This window comes from Emydura macquarii, unplaced genomic scaffold (assembly GCF_026122565.2).
Source record: "Emydura macquarii macquarii isolate MOO-44397 ecotype Brisbane River unplaced genomic scaffold, CSIRO-AGI_Emac_v2 contig_295, whole genome shotgun sequence".
Classification (NCBI taxonomy): Eukaryota; Metazoa; Chordata; order Testudines; family Chelidae; genus Emydura; species Emydura macquarii.
In genome coordinates, this window is record NW_027130432.1 from 55,899 (window position 1) to 70,456 (window position 14,558).

The 14,558-nt window shown below is 38.6% G+C and overlaps 1 long non-coding RNA gene across 1 annotated transcript in view; it reads right to left on the bottom strand.

Annotated features, from left to right (window-relative positions):
- Nucleotides 1-3,350: 3,350 nt before the first annotated feature.
- The window catches only part of LOC137154620 (uncharacterized), a 182,712-nt gene continuing 171,504 nt past the window's right edge, over nt 3,351-14,558 (bottom strand). Inside the window, exons 2-3 of the long non-coding RNA XR_010920252.1 lie at nt 7,897-8,042; nt 3,351-3,786 (exon numbers count right to left, since the gene is read on the bottom strand). This is a non-coding gene — a long non-coding RNA (uncharacterized lncRNA). The remainder of the gene's footprint in view (nt 3,787-7,896; nt 8,043-14,558) is intronic.

Here is a 14,558-nt window from a genome sequence, read left to right on the forward strand (position 1 = left end):
ACAAAGGCAGTCCTCTCATGAATATATATTTACATTCCAATAAAAATCTGTTTCTCATCTGAGAAAAGAATTCATGAGCTTTAATAGCATCTTCAGACAATCTAATGTTTTTGTATTTCCTCAAGTAAACAGCTTCATATTAGCATACCAATGTTATCTATCCTTTAATTTTCTCAGCCACTTACTGGCCACTTTGTTGCATTTTTTATTAGTTTATCTGTGGGTTTTTTCCTTTAAACATTTTTGATCTAGTGTTATCTTTGATGTCAGCTTCAGAAAGAATTTTACCTGTTTGCATATCAATCAGTGAGCTAAAAATTACTTAACAATGCCTTATACTGGCCTAAATTATACAAAAAGACATTACAGAACTGGGTTTGCTTCTTTACTACAGCATGAATACTTGGGGCGAACAAAGATTGATGATGATGACTAAAGAACCTAAATGTATGCGGTGTTGTTCCCAGGATACTAGAGAGATAGGTGGGTGAGGTAATATCTGTGTAAGCTTGAAAGCTTCTCTCTCTCTCTCACCAGCAGAAACTGGTCCCATAAAAGATATTACCTCACGTTCTCGGTATCTCTGAATGACATAAAGACATTTGGCTCTAATTATTATAGACTGCATCCTCCCCATTTTGTACCAGTCAGTAGAGCTGGTCAAAATGTGGAATTTTCATTTTGTGGAAAATTTTGACATTTTAAAATTTGTTTTGCACAAAAACAAATATTTTGAAAATTTACAGAGAAATGGAAATTCAGAAAAAAAAATACTTTGAAAATATTATTTCAGAAAAAATTGACATTTCATTTCAAAACAAATTTTGTTTTGAAATTTATTCTATTCTTTTAATTTTTATATTATTTTTACATCAAGTTATGAAATCTCAGTGCCAGCGCAAATATGACATCAGATCACAGTAAGTCATATTATTGCCAGGGATTCTCAAACTTTTTTTTGCTGGGACCCCCTTTAAAATATTTTAGGCTGTGATGACCCCCTCAAAAAAGTGACTGGCATGTGATCTTTCTGGTATGCACAGGGACTGACAGCTCAAGACCCCTCAGTAGAGTGACATAATAAGGGCCTGATCCAGCAATAAGCATCATTCAGGAGGTCCCCCGAGACTCCTACAGAGCACCATTATATTTCACTGCCTGCTCAGAGCTCATTGCAGGATCAGTGCCAAAGATTTCTCTCTAAATATTTTGCATAAAATTAATCTATTTGAGACTGGAAAACTTGAAAGGAAGGAGTTAAGCTCTGACTGACTGAGGTATAATGGTTCAAATCCTGGTTTATGATCTATTTAAATTCAGATAATTAGAATGCAAGTCAGGCCTCATCTGCACTAGCAAGGGTTTAATTATACAAGTAAACCCTCCCAATGGAGACACTGCTTATATCATAGAATCACAGAACCACAGGGTTCAGTTAACTAAATGTAGTAAGACATAATGGCAATATAACTGTGTTTACACTGGGACTTTTCCCTCAATATCTTTTTTCACACTCCGAACTGCTAGAGATATGCTAGCAAAACTTTTAAGCATAGACCAGGCCTCAGATTAGCACAGAATGTAGATCTTCAGGGCAAGTACTCTGAATTTCTACATGCTTGCACAATACCTAGCACAATGGATCCTGATTAGATCTTTTGGGTGCCACTGCAATAAATATAATAAGTAATGATAATAATAGAGATTAATTTACTGAACAGCTCCAGTGCAGTTTGCAAACAAAAGGAGGTTTTTGGATTCTCAGCAGGAATGGAGAAAATGTTTCCAAATCTAACTAAAATGCACCCAGCATGGAAAGGGAGGAACCCTCTATTCTAAACTAGTAAAACAGACAAACTCACTCAGCCATTTCCTCAAACAGGAGACCTGGGCCTAAAGGGTTCAAAGAGAGAGTCACGTGTGCTCTCTCTCAGCTTGCATATTTGATCCCAACGAGAATGGGTTGTAAGTTTTTATTAAGTATCCCTTTAATTGTTGTTTAGTATTACATTATTGTTAATTATTGTTTGTAGACTGGTAGCACCCAAAGGCCTTGTTGTACTGGGCACACTACAAATACATATGAAAGGGAACGCTTTGGTTGAGCAAACTTGAATATGTTGATGTTACTTCACTTTTCTTGTTATTCTGATCCAACTAAAAGCAGTGTGATTAAATTAAAAGGCTTGTTGGAAGACACAGCAGTATTGACTGTGATGCACCTTCGAGGCATTTTTCAGCTGTGGAGGCAGGATGGAATAAAGATTAAATTGAGCATGGATACACCAAGAGTTCAGCCACTAACACACACTTTTTCTCCAGCCAGCTTTCTCCAGTGTCATAAATGCTTTCCTCCCCACTTGCATCCCCTTTGCCTAAATATTTATCCCAAGCAAGACAGCATTCTGCACACTAGCATAGAGCTAGTCCCTAGCAATCTGTGTGCTCCACACTGCCATTTGCTATGCTTCCATAGCGGTTAGTGGTGTTTTATAGCCGTGCTGCTCCCAGGATATGAGAGGGACAGGTAGGTGAGGTAATATCTTTTATTAGACCAACTTCTGCAGGTGGAACGTATGAGCTTTCGAAGTACGCAGAGCTCTTTTCAGGTCACTCATTTGGACATTCCACCCTCAGAAGTTGATCCAAAAAATATATTAGCTCATCTATTGTCTCTCTCATTTGCTACTCTCTCCACTGCCGGGCTTTCTCTGACCATGGAGCATCAAATTCCAAGTATCCTTGTTAATTCTCCCCTGCCTGAAGGGGCCATGCTACTTCTTTTTGATAATATCTTGCTATCTAGTCCTTTATACCATGCTGTGTAGCAGAGGGACGCATAAGGTGTTATCTATATGGTGTTTTCAGCCTTCTTTTATTTATGAGACTTTGGTAAGAGTGGACTTCCTAAAATGCAGGGAAGGCACATATAATTGCTAGTTGACTAAATCCACCCATTTGTTTTCCTATTTATCACTCCCAACCAGAGGTAGATTAACTATTTCTCTGTCCCTGGGTGAAGGCTAAATTGATGCCACTTCAGTCTGATGAATGCTTCCATGGTCAGTTCTGGAGGGGACAAACACAGAGCTGCCTTTCCATGAGTTTCTGCTGGTGATACTTACTAAAGATCTGGAGACTCTGGGGGTGTGTCAGGTTACCATGAGCTTGGCCCATGTTCCTCCTATTAGGTGAGAATGAGTGGACAGCCAATAATGGAAGAGACTCCCTTTGGGATGGCAGAGTGCCAGGTTCTCTCAAAAAGGTGATAATTAAGCTTAAGAAAAGTTATTAATGGTCTTGCCAATTACTGTTTGGTCTGTAACCTTCCTTTTAAGAAAGGTTATAACAGAGGTGGTGGTGTCAAATCAACTTTGGCAATATCCAGCATCCTCAGATTTCCTTGACCTCGATCTTGATACAGTTCAGAGATTACAGTAGCTTCCTTGTTCAGTGACTTCTCCTTGGTAGTCAGTAAGAACCAAGTGTCTATTCTGTACCTTCTAGATCTCTTTGCTCTTGTTATCGACAAGGTGTTGTCCACATGGGGATGGGCGGAGTCTTCCTCAGTGGCTTCTTTCCTGTCTTGTTTAAAAGACTCAGAAGACTCATCTGCCCTGAGGGTTTTCTTGCATGGGGTACCACAGTATTATATCTTGCCAGCCATCCTGGTCAAAATAGATCCGAAGTTGGTGCAGAGAGAGGTGAAAATAAGGAAACAGTGCATTATACTCATCTCATCATCTCTACTTCTTTGGACCTGGTCTGTGAAATTGATTAGCTAACCTGGAAAACAGATATACATAGCTTCTGATGTGACAAATAAGTTAAACAGAATGTTGAAAAATAGAAACTCTAGTCATTACTATGCATAATTTGCCCTTATGTTAAACTATCCATAATATTTTGTAATAAAAATCTAAAAAAAAAAAAAATCTCTCTCATCCTGCTCAGTATTTGGGTGAGGCAGCTCTAAATAAGTCTTACACAACACACAAAGTAAATATTGTATTGCTTCAAACCACAGCCTAAAAGTTAATAAACTGATTCTTCTCTATAAGAAGACACGATACTATAATTTCAGCTGTAAGTAAAAGACTTCACAGGACGGTTGACAATGATTAGATAATCCACTGATATAGTAAGGGATTTGCATGAAAATTGTTTTTACATTTACTGTGATATACGCAGCCACAGAGTTTCCTTGGATTAACTCAATTAGTTTTCATCTGTTTACTAGTTTACTTGTAGCTGAAATGAATTTCAGAAGAAAATAAAGCAAAAAAATCCAATAGCACAACCTGCTAGAAGTGTTTGAAATAGTTTGTTTTACTTATTGAAACATAGAAAACATATGGATTGCCATACTGGATCAGACCAGCGGTCCATGTATTCCAATATCCTGTCTCCTATGTAGCACTTTCTATCATTAGAGGAAGGTACAAGAAGCCCTGCAGTGGGATAATGTGTTCCCAGGGAAAATTTTCCTCTGAACTCTCTGTAGTTAGAGAGGCTGACTGAAACCTTGAAGCATGAGGGTTTATATCAAGTCCAAATGTCTTGGGTATTTTTAATATTTACTATTACAGCTCTGGATATTCTTGCAATCTGCACAAATATGTAATCCCTTTGTGGATGCTACTACACTCTTGCCCTCAGTTATGTAGCACTGACTTCCACAGGCTAACTGTGCATTGTGTGCTAAAGTGTTTCCTCCTATCCGTTTTGAATTTGCAACCTTTCAAAATTGAATTGAGTGTCCATTTGTTATTGGTTTGAGCTGTTGGTCTAGCTAGGAGTTAAGATTATCCATGTGTTGACTGCTAAATCCTTCAATGCAAATAGGTTTTTTTTATTAGAACAATAAGGACATTAAGGACAGTAAGAGATATCACAAAATGTGATATAAGTGTCTGCTATTTCTTTAGCAAACAATAGGGACATATCCTGACAGAGGAAATGATCCTATGAAATGCTGTCTCCTCAACTCCCGCTGTGTTCCCTCTTTGGTTTGTCTTCCATTTCAGCACCACTCAGCAGCAACCTGTGGATTCCTTATACAGGAAGGATATGCCTAAAAATGTCAGTAATTCTGTCAAACCCCCCTAGTGTAGCTCTAATTAAGGGCCAGTATGTCAATTAATTATTATTATTAGGATTTCAAATTCAACTGAAATTGCTGTTCTGCAGAAATCTTGCAACTGAGATTTTAGCAGGAAGCCTGGTGCAGGTTTACTTTGTGCGATATTTTACCAAATTGAAAGCAAATCGGATTGGAAATGTCAAACAAACAAATAAACAGGCTAAAATATTAAAACAACAACAAAAATAAATCAACTTTCCCTTTATCTCTGCCCCAAAGCCAAAAGAAGGGCTCCAGCTGCAGAATTGTCACTCATTTGAATAATGGGCCCCACTAGCACCCACTGAAGTCACTAAAGATTTGCCATTAGCTTCAGCAGGATCTCCTCAGTCTTAGAAAATACTGCTGCTTTCATATCTGGACCACTCGTTGTAGGCGGGTGGAACAAGTAAAAAAAAGCAATTCTTAAAGAAGAGAATGCACACTGTACACTACAACAAAAGCTGTGCTGTACGGCACCCTAAAAGAACATAATACTGTAGCTGCATAGCTAAGTTATAAACCAACACAGTGTGCAGGGGTTTGAAATTTGTGTGTGTCCCAGGGCTATTTAACATTCATAAATGATCTGGAAAAAGGGGTCAACAGTGAGGTGGCAAAATTTGCAGATGATACAAAACTACTCAAGATAGTTAAGTCCAAAGCAAACTGCAAAGAATTACAAAGGGATTTCACAAAACTGGGTGACTGGGCAGCAAAATGGCAGATGAAATTCAAAGTAATACACATTGGAAAACATAATCCTAACTATACATATAAAATGATGGGGTCTATATTAGCTGTTACCATTCAAGAAAGAGATCTTGGAGTCATTGTGGATAGTTCTTTGAAAACATCCACTCAATGGGCAGCAGCAGTCAAAAAAGCTAACAGAATGTTGGAAATCATTAGGAAAAGGATAGATAAGACAGAAAATATCGTATTGACTCTTTATAAATCCATGGTACGCCCACATTTTGAAAACTGCGTGCAGATCTGGTCATCCCATCTCAAAAAAGATATATTGGAATTGGAAAAGGTATAGAAAATGATTAGGGGTATGGAAAAACTTCCATATGAGGAGAGATTACTAAGACTGGTACTTTTCATCTTGGGAAAGAGATGACTAAGGGGGGTATGATAGAGGTCTATAAAATCATGACTGGTGTAGAGAAAGTAAATAAGAAAATGTTATTTATTACTTCTCATAACAAAAGAACTCAGGGTCACCAAATGAAATTAATAGGCAGTATGTTTAAAACAAACAAAAGGAAGTATTTATTAACACAAGGTACGGTCAACCTGTGGAACTCTTTGCCAGAGGATGTTGTGAAGGCCCGACGATGATAACAGGGTTAAAAAAAGAACTAGATAAGTTCATGGAGGATAGGTCCATCTATGGCTAATAGCCAGGATGGGCAGAGATGCAAAACCATGCTCTGAAGTGTCCCTAGCCTCTGTTGCCAGAAGCTGGGATCGGGCAATAGGGGATGGATCACTTGATGATTACCTGTTCTGTTCATTCCCTCTGAAACACCTGGCATTGTCCACTGTCAGAAGACAGGATACTGGGCTAGATGGACCATTGGTCTGATCCAATACAGCCGTTCTTATGTGAGATTAATGAAGTGGGTAAAATATGATAATGCTAGTACTACCATTAACTTAAATCATGAGTGAGGGATTGGGGCCTATCTTCTTCCCCTTCACTGTGTTTAATGAATATAAACACCAAGGCTAACAGGCAAAGCAGTCTATAATGTCTTGTAATGTGACTCACTGACCTCAGCAGCACCTCCTGGCTCCCACCTTACGCAATGCTTTAAGAAGTAGGGATTAGTGATGTAACAAGCAGAAATGTATTGTGGTCCTTAAGCTCCCCCTACCAGCAATTTTAGGCACATTTTTGGATTTGGTTAGTTGAAAAACTGGACTGGCTGGTGCAAACTGATTTATGTATAATCCAATTCAGAAAAGAGAATTTTTCATTCAGTCCAGAACTTGCTGAGAGGACTGATTTTCTTTTTAAGGATGGATTTTTTTTTCCTGAACAGCTCTGTCATCTTTACAAGGAATCTGGGGAATCTTACTTCTCTAACGAGTGGTGATTGTGTGTGCCAGCAGTGATACAGGCGCAGTTGATTTCTCAGGAGAAAGGAGGGAGTGTAGTGCTTTTACTGTACCCTTGATGGCCAAATAAAACTACAACAGAGAATGGTGCTGGACATGATATATAAAGATAAAGAGACGAGTAAATCTGGCAATGGTTTTAAAACGGAGTTTGTGTGACAGGGTAAAGTAGATACATTTTAATATATTTATGAGATACATTTGAAGGAGATTTGCTGCATAAGTGATAAAGGGTCTAATTTTCATACATAGGCCTAGATTCTCTTCCACACTGAGATTTGTTTGGATTTATATACAGTATAATTCCAGTCATCCAAATTCCCTTTATCTGGAAATCCTAGTTATCCAAATACACAGTGTGCCCAGGGGATTTGGATGTAAAGATGGCGATATTTCTGAAGTTTGATTCTGGCTTTGCATTATTATTGTTATTCGTTTAGATTTTCTTGCCCTAGATCCCTTCTTGCCCGAATCACAATTGGTGTTTAAAGTTCTCATGTGAGCGGAGTTTGCCTCCCACTATTTGTGTTTAGTTCCAAACACATCAGCTCATCTACAATTATAAGTTGTTCAGGTTGCGAGTAAATAACATTTGTAACATTAAAGTCTTTTCTCCTCAGAAAGTGCATATAAAGTTCACTTACCATTCACAGCTCATTTCTTACTGGATTTCTACAAATAAAGCTGGTAAGGGAGGATTGGAATGCCATTTAATAGAATAGGACTAATCTCCACTTTTCTCCCCAATAAACTTGTCCAATTGATCTGATTAATTATTTTGGTTAACAACCTGGAGAGAAAGCAACATGCACAATATAATACACTGTTAACATATAGCTTTATTTATCTTAATATAAGTCATGAAATTGCTAACAGAAGCTTAGAATATAATTTGTGCCCCTGGTCTTGACTTCAAAAATTTCTTTCAGCTGAATATGAAAATTAGTGTCCTGCATGGATACAGAGGGCCAAATATTCAGCAATTGGTGACTAAACTGTGCCTACAAAAATGTGTGTGAAATTCACCCTTATCAAGAAGGACATGCTAAACGCAATGTCATAATTTATGCCTCACTAAAGTTCAAAATGGTGCACAGGCCGTGTGCATAGGGGCTAATTTCAACGGCACTGCCCATTCAACAACCACTTAGTGGGCATGAACATGCTCACACACAAATCTAGATGAAGGCGTGAGTTCTGGTTGTAAATGCAGATGCCAGACAAATATAGGTATTATGTGAGAAATGTTTGGGTTCTTGATTTCTGCAGAGATCATAGCTGCTGGTATATGAAAATGTGGTTCTATACTTGCTGCTTTTTTGCAAGAGTAAAGGTGTATCCCAGGGCTCTTGGCCATAATGTGTTTGTCCCCATCTCAAATGGTACTGTGTGTTTTTGGCCAATTTTTCTCCTGCTGGTCATTTCCACCCAAGTGATAGCTGCATTTCTATGGGGTGTACAGTAACTCCATTACATATATTGTTTACAAAGCACCATGGGATCATGAAGAATAAAGATGCTACTGTATAAAACATGTGAGATTAATATTAATCATCTTTATATTGAAAAGTAACAACATAATTTAAGGATTTAATACACAAATGTCACATCTCCTAATAAATAACCAAAGCAACAACCATTTGCTTTTTCAAACTGATAAAACTAGAAAAACTGTCTCCTACACAATTAGAAAAATCCCTTTACGGTTCAGACTATTCTCTACTACTCACTAAAGAACTTGTTTTTCTATTGTAAGATTCCACATTCCGTGTTTTCTATCAATCTCTAAAGCTCATGAAATTTAAATTAACCTTAGAACCAGAGTTGTTCAGGCTCCAAAACATGCACTTTCTGATTCTTTCTGCTGACATGAGAAAGAATTACTCACTTATAACAGGTATACCCATTTGAGCATTACCTGAAAATATTCAATACATATATCCCTAAGAGAGGTTGGTGGGGTTCAGATCAAGTGTTCTAGATGCCATCTCTGCTACAAACCTAAGTTCCATAAGCATTTTTGACACACTTGCATCTTCTAATTCAATACCACAATGTGAGGTTCAGACTACTGTTAAAGAGAGACAGAGTGGTTTGGATAATAAATGACTTGGTCCAAACATATCCACATCCATCAAATTGAACCAAACTCAAACCTGATTTAAGAGTTGAAAAAACAATAGCAAACTTGGTTGGTTGGTTTGTTTGGTTTCACTATATTTTCATGCTCCTCTGTGCTACTTGGTTTGAGCTGGATCAAAACAAGGAAATGGAAATACTCCCAAATGCTCTCCTCTCAATATTTCCAAACCAACTGAAAACAAGCAGCTTTGTAAAAGTCACCAGAAACCCTGCACTTATGAGACATCTACTAACTTCATAGTTGCCTGGCTCAGAGGGAGACAATGCCATGGAGAATGGCTCCTTCCTTTCCCAACTCATGGAGTCCCAGTCTCCAGGCATTAGGCTTTTGTCAGATTCGAGGAAGGGAAGAATACAGCAGAGCCAATGTTGCTGGCCTCACCCCATTCTATGCCTTCAATGCCATTCTGCTACCATGATTCTGCCCATGGTAGTACAGCAGAGCATATAGACATTTTCTGCCTCAGTCTTGAATCCCTGTACACCTTTGTGAATGCTGTTACAATCAATGCTTGGGACAATAACAACGGTGTCCTGCCTGCAGGAGCCAACACTTTCATTTTTAGCTCTTTAATCAAGAAGGTAGATTTTGTCAGCATGGTTATTCTTGGAAAACAAAAAGAAATGTATTAAGTTGGGATTAACTCTCCAAAATGGTGAAAAGAGCTGACAGAAATGGGAATTTTAATGCTTAATTACTTTCTATCATTTTCATTACTTTCTATAGTTTCAGGGGCTTGACGCCTCATTTCCCTACATTGCTGTTCCTTTGAAATAGCTTTTAGGGTCCAATCCAAGGCCTGCTGAGGTAAATGGGAGTCTTTCTACTATTAACTTCAATGGGAATTGGATAAGGCCCTAGATAGACCTCAGCATACTCATCTTTGGGCCTAGTGAGTTACCTATTAATATGTGAATTTTTTCCCCCTCCATATTGTTGTGGATCATAACGTCCTCTGTCCCCAGAGAGGAACTGGAAATTTTGTAGAACATTTTGCCTACTTTGGCAGCCAGCTCTCACAGAGGGCAAACATAGACGTCGATATTTAGCACAGAATCTGCTGTGCCAGCCTTGCCACTGGTAGATTGTTTTGCTGGGTGTTCAATAACCATGATATTAGAATACACAACTGACTTTTAATTTATAAAACAGTGGTAACTCCAACTCTCTATGGCTGTGAGACTTGGGTGACCTACAGAAAACACCTGAAAAACCTGGAACACCAGCACTAGCACCTTCTCCAGAAGATCCTCCACATAAAGTGGGAGAATTGCCGCAATAATGTTAGTGTCCTCACAGAGACCATCATCTTCAGTGAGGCCCTCATTATCCAGCACCAGCTGAGGTGGAGCGTGCACATGTCTGATGCACACTTAGCAAAACAATTGCTGTACACCCAATTTACCAAAGGAGAAAAGAAACAGGGAGGCCAAAAGAAACGCTTTAAAAACACCCTCAAGACAAACATCAAGAGATGTGGCATCGACACCACACATTGGGAGACAGTAGCCAAGACTAGGCTAACTGGCGAAGACTTATCAGAAAAGGAACACTCACTTTTGAGGAAAATCACCTTGCCCTGGTCACAGAAAAATGACAGAAAAGACAGACAACTATCATGCGGCAATCGTGGCCCTATCCTGCCTGCCAACATCACCTGCAATGTCTGCCAACAAGTCTCCAGATTCCTCAGTCACCAAAGGACCCATATAAAATAAAACCTGTGAAAGAGATCATCCTCTACCCGAGGGATCGGGGACAACGGATCATAACATCTTTTTCCTCCATGTTCTCCTTGCTCCCACAGGGCCACTGTTATGGTTTTGAACATCTGCAACAGTTCAGCAATTAAACAAACTGCTCCATCCCAGGCACCTTGTTTTCTTGGGCCTAAATGGAGCAGTAATAGCGACTTTTCATTCTCTCTAAAACTGGTACATCTTACGTACCTGTGGGCTTTCAGCATTCTGGCAGCCAAAGGAATGCTGTGTGGCACGAGTCTGTTAACGCACATCTGGTTCATGAAAGTTACTTTGTTTTATCACGTATTTTTGGAAGATATGGGCCAGATTTCTAGTTGGTGGAAATTAGCATAGATCCATTGACTTCAATGGATTTATGCTGATTTAAAACTAGCTGCGGATCTGTACCAACATAATCAGAGAATCTGGCTCTATATCTTTCACTGCCTTTGTCTCTGAACTCCTGAATTCCTCTCATGCAATCATGAACTAATCCTTATGACTTGAGTGGGTTATCTATGGTCCTCACAAAAATTACCTACCATTCCTCAAAGACTTCTTTATGCTTTTTCTTGGCAGTTTATGCCTCCCCCTCGCCACAGCTTCTGATGAGAATGAGTTGGCAACTCCTTCAGAGAGTTATCAATAAAAATAATCTCTCTTTAATAACATTTAACAACACTACATAAATACTTGAAAAAATATGAAAAAAAGTGTTTACAGTAGCTGAATATCATAAGGGAATTTACAGCCCTATTAAAAATTATTAGGCTTTATTTTTTCTTCATTGACAAAGCTGCTTTCATAAACTGCTCTCGACAACTTCACATCCAGAGTCTGCAGGATGTTTATTTTCACATTTTCAAAATGCCATATTTCTTCCACCATTAAATTTTATTTTTGTGTCGTTTAAAACAGCAATTTTCCATCTCTCCTGACCCAGTAATTCAGCTAGAAAATATGTTTCCCAGGAAACACTTTAGAATATATGGCAGTGTAGCATGTCTGCAGGGCCTGTTGTGAATAATGTTGTAAAATGCTCCCGAGTATTCAAGTAATATAAATGTGCATGTCAGAGACTGAAGCATGCAAGTTTGGCGTTGATTCCACTTTTCAACTGATATGGAACATTTTGATTGGACTCACGGACCTTATTCACAAAGGGCCGTTCTTTGCCTCTGAACATCTAAGTTGGTAAACAGGGAGGCAGGAAACTCAGAAGACAGTCAGCTTGTCAGACTGAATTTCCTGCAGATTTTATTGCTGTTTTTTTCCCTTCCCTTCAGATTTTCAAGGAAGTTGAATCGGTCAGCTGCACTCCCTCCTGCTTATGGCCCTGTAAGCTTGGGGAATCAGCCTTTTCTTTGGGATAAGTGTCCGCATTTCACTTTCCAGAACTCCCAGAAAGATGTGAATCGAGACTCTGTAGCTCTCTCTCCTCCTTTGCCATATTGCCATTCCGGATTTTGCATCAGGTTGGTAAAACTGTGAACAAGGTCAGTTTGGAGAGACTGAATCCCTCTAAAGTTCTCACCCTGTATTAGTTATTTATAACAAATAGTTACTTCTTGGAAACCTTTGAGACATTCTGCAAGGAAGGTGTGGGATGTGGCAATTACCAACTGTATTTTATTTTACTTCTTCAGCAATCAAGTGTGAAGCTAGTTTCTCCATTATAAACCACATTTTCAACCCCTTTCCTAACTTGCTCAAAACCAAACTAATGCACCTTAAACTGTATATGCCACATCTCACCCCAAGGTAGAATTGTCCTTGAAGATTTAGGGCAAATCACTCAAAGAAGTGCAGAGACATGAGATTTCCAAAATTTCTGGTTTACTTTTTAGTTTTTTGTTTTGTTTTTTTTGCTTCTCAACTCTCTGAAACCAGCTTACGTGTAAACTCTAAACATCTCTTCTCCTGTGTTGTTTAACAAGTAGAAGTGCTTCCCACCAGTTTTGAGGCAATGTATCTAAAAATTATTTAGATATTTAAAGTTTTTATCAAGTAATTAACCAATATAGCTACTATGCACTTAACAACATACATATGCATTATATACACGCACTATTTTGATGTATACATTCTATGCAGATACCATTTTGATCTCTGCTTTGTCAAGTGTCCATAGGCTCAGAGGCACTTTGCAATACATAAATGGCCCAGATGCAGATAACCAAATGCAGGAAATGGATGACAGGGAACCACAGGATTTCTTGGGGTGAGGTGAGTTCAGTTTGGAAGGAGTAGACATGTTAAAGCTATCTGGGGTGAGATGACAAAAGATTTGACTTAGGGAATGGCAGGAGGAAGTTATAGTTTGAGGATAAATGATGTCCATCTTTGTGTGACTTGCAAAATCTGTAGGGGATGCTGAGCAATTCTTAAACTTCTTCTTTTTTTTTTTTTAAATATAAGGAAATTCCTCAGCTAAAAGTTAGTTATCCTGGAGGTGAGGCTGGAAAATCGATTACTCACTCCAGCCAATGAACTGTTCCAATTACACTGACGGGCTCTCAAAAAATGAAAGCATTAGGAAACACGGACATTTCAACATGCAGTCCCTGTATGACGGATGGATAAAGTTAAGATTCAGAAACAAATGTGTCCCTCTGCAACTCGATTGAACCCAGGCAGCGTGTGTGCGTGTGGAGGGGGAGGGGAAAGGAAGGTGGTGGAGTTAACGTGGAGAAAACTACACAGTTTTCTGAAGAGCTTTTGAGCTGAAATGACAGACAATCATCCTTAACTCCAGTTTTTGTTTGTTTTTTGTCTGGGATTATGGTCCTTCAAAATGTATTTCACATAAAGCATAGTAGCCAGAGAGTAGGGGTGCTTGGTAAGGGATTATTTGTATTAAAAGTATTTGTTTCAAACAGCAAAATAAAATCACATTTAAATGTCTTTATCCGGAATCCACTATTTGTTTTCATAATTGAGAACAAATTACAATGCAGTTGTTCATTACAGTTCTTGTGAAATTCTACGGAGGATGCCAAAATTCTGTAAAATGCTTTCAAGAACAGGCACTGGATTTTTTTGTGGCACTTGCAAAGCCTTTTGAGAATCAGATCCATGGAGCCTTAAATGCTGGATAAGCAGTCTAGGTTATAGACAGCAATTATAGTCAAACCACGTTAATGAATTAAATACAAGTCTGTACAGGAGCAGTGATCATAATTTACATGAAATAGTCAGTCTGACAAAATCTCAATGGTAAATCAAAATGAGGAAAATGACTTATTCAGGTTAATCCTACTTAAACCAAATAAATTTTTCAACATATCCCAATGGTCTCTTTTACAGAAAAGGTGAATGTGACTTGAATATGAGAGAACAGATTTCTATCCTGGCTGAGTCCATTCACAAGGAGAGGTAGTAAAATCCCAAGCCAGAGACAAGAGACAAAACGGTTTCAGGT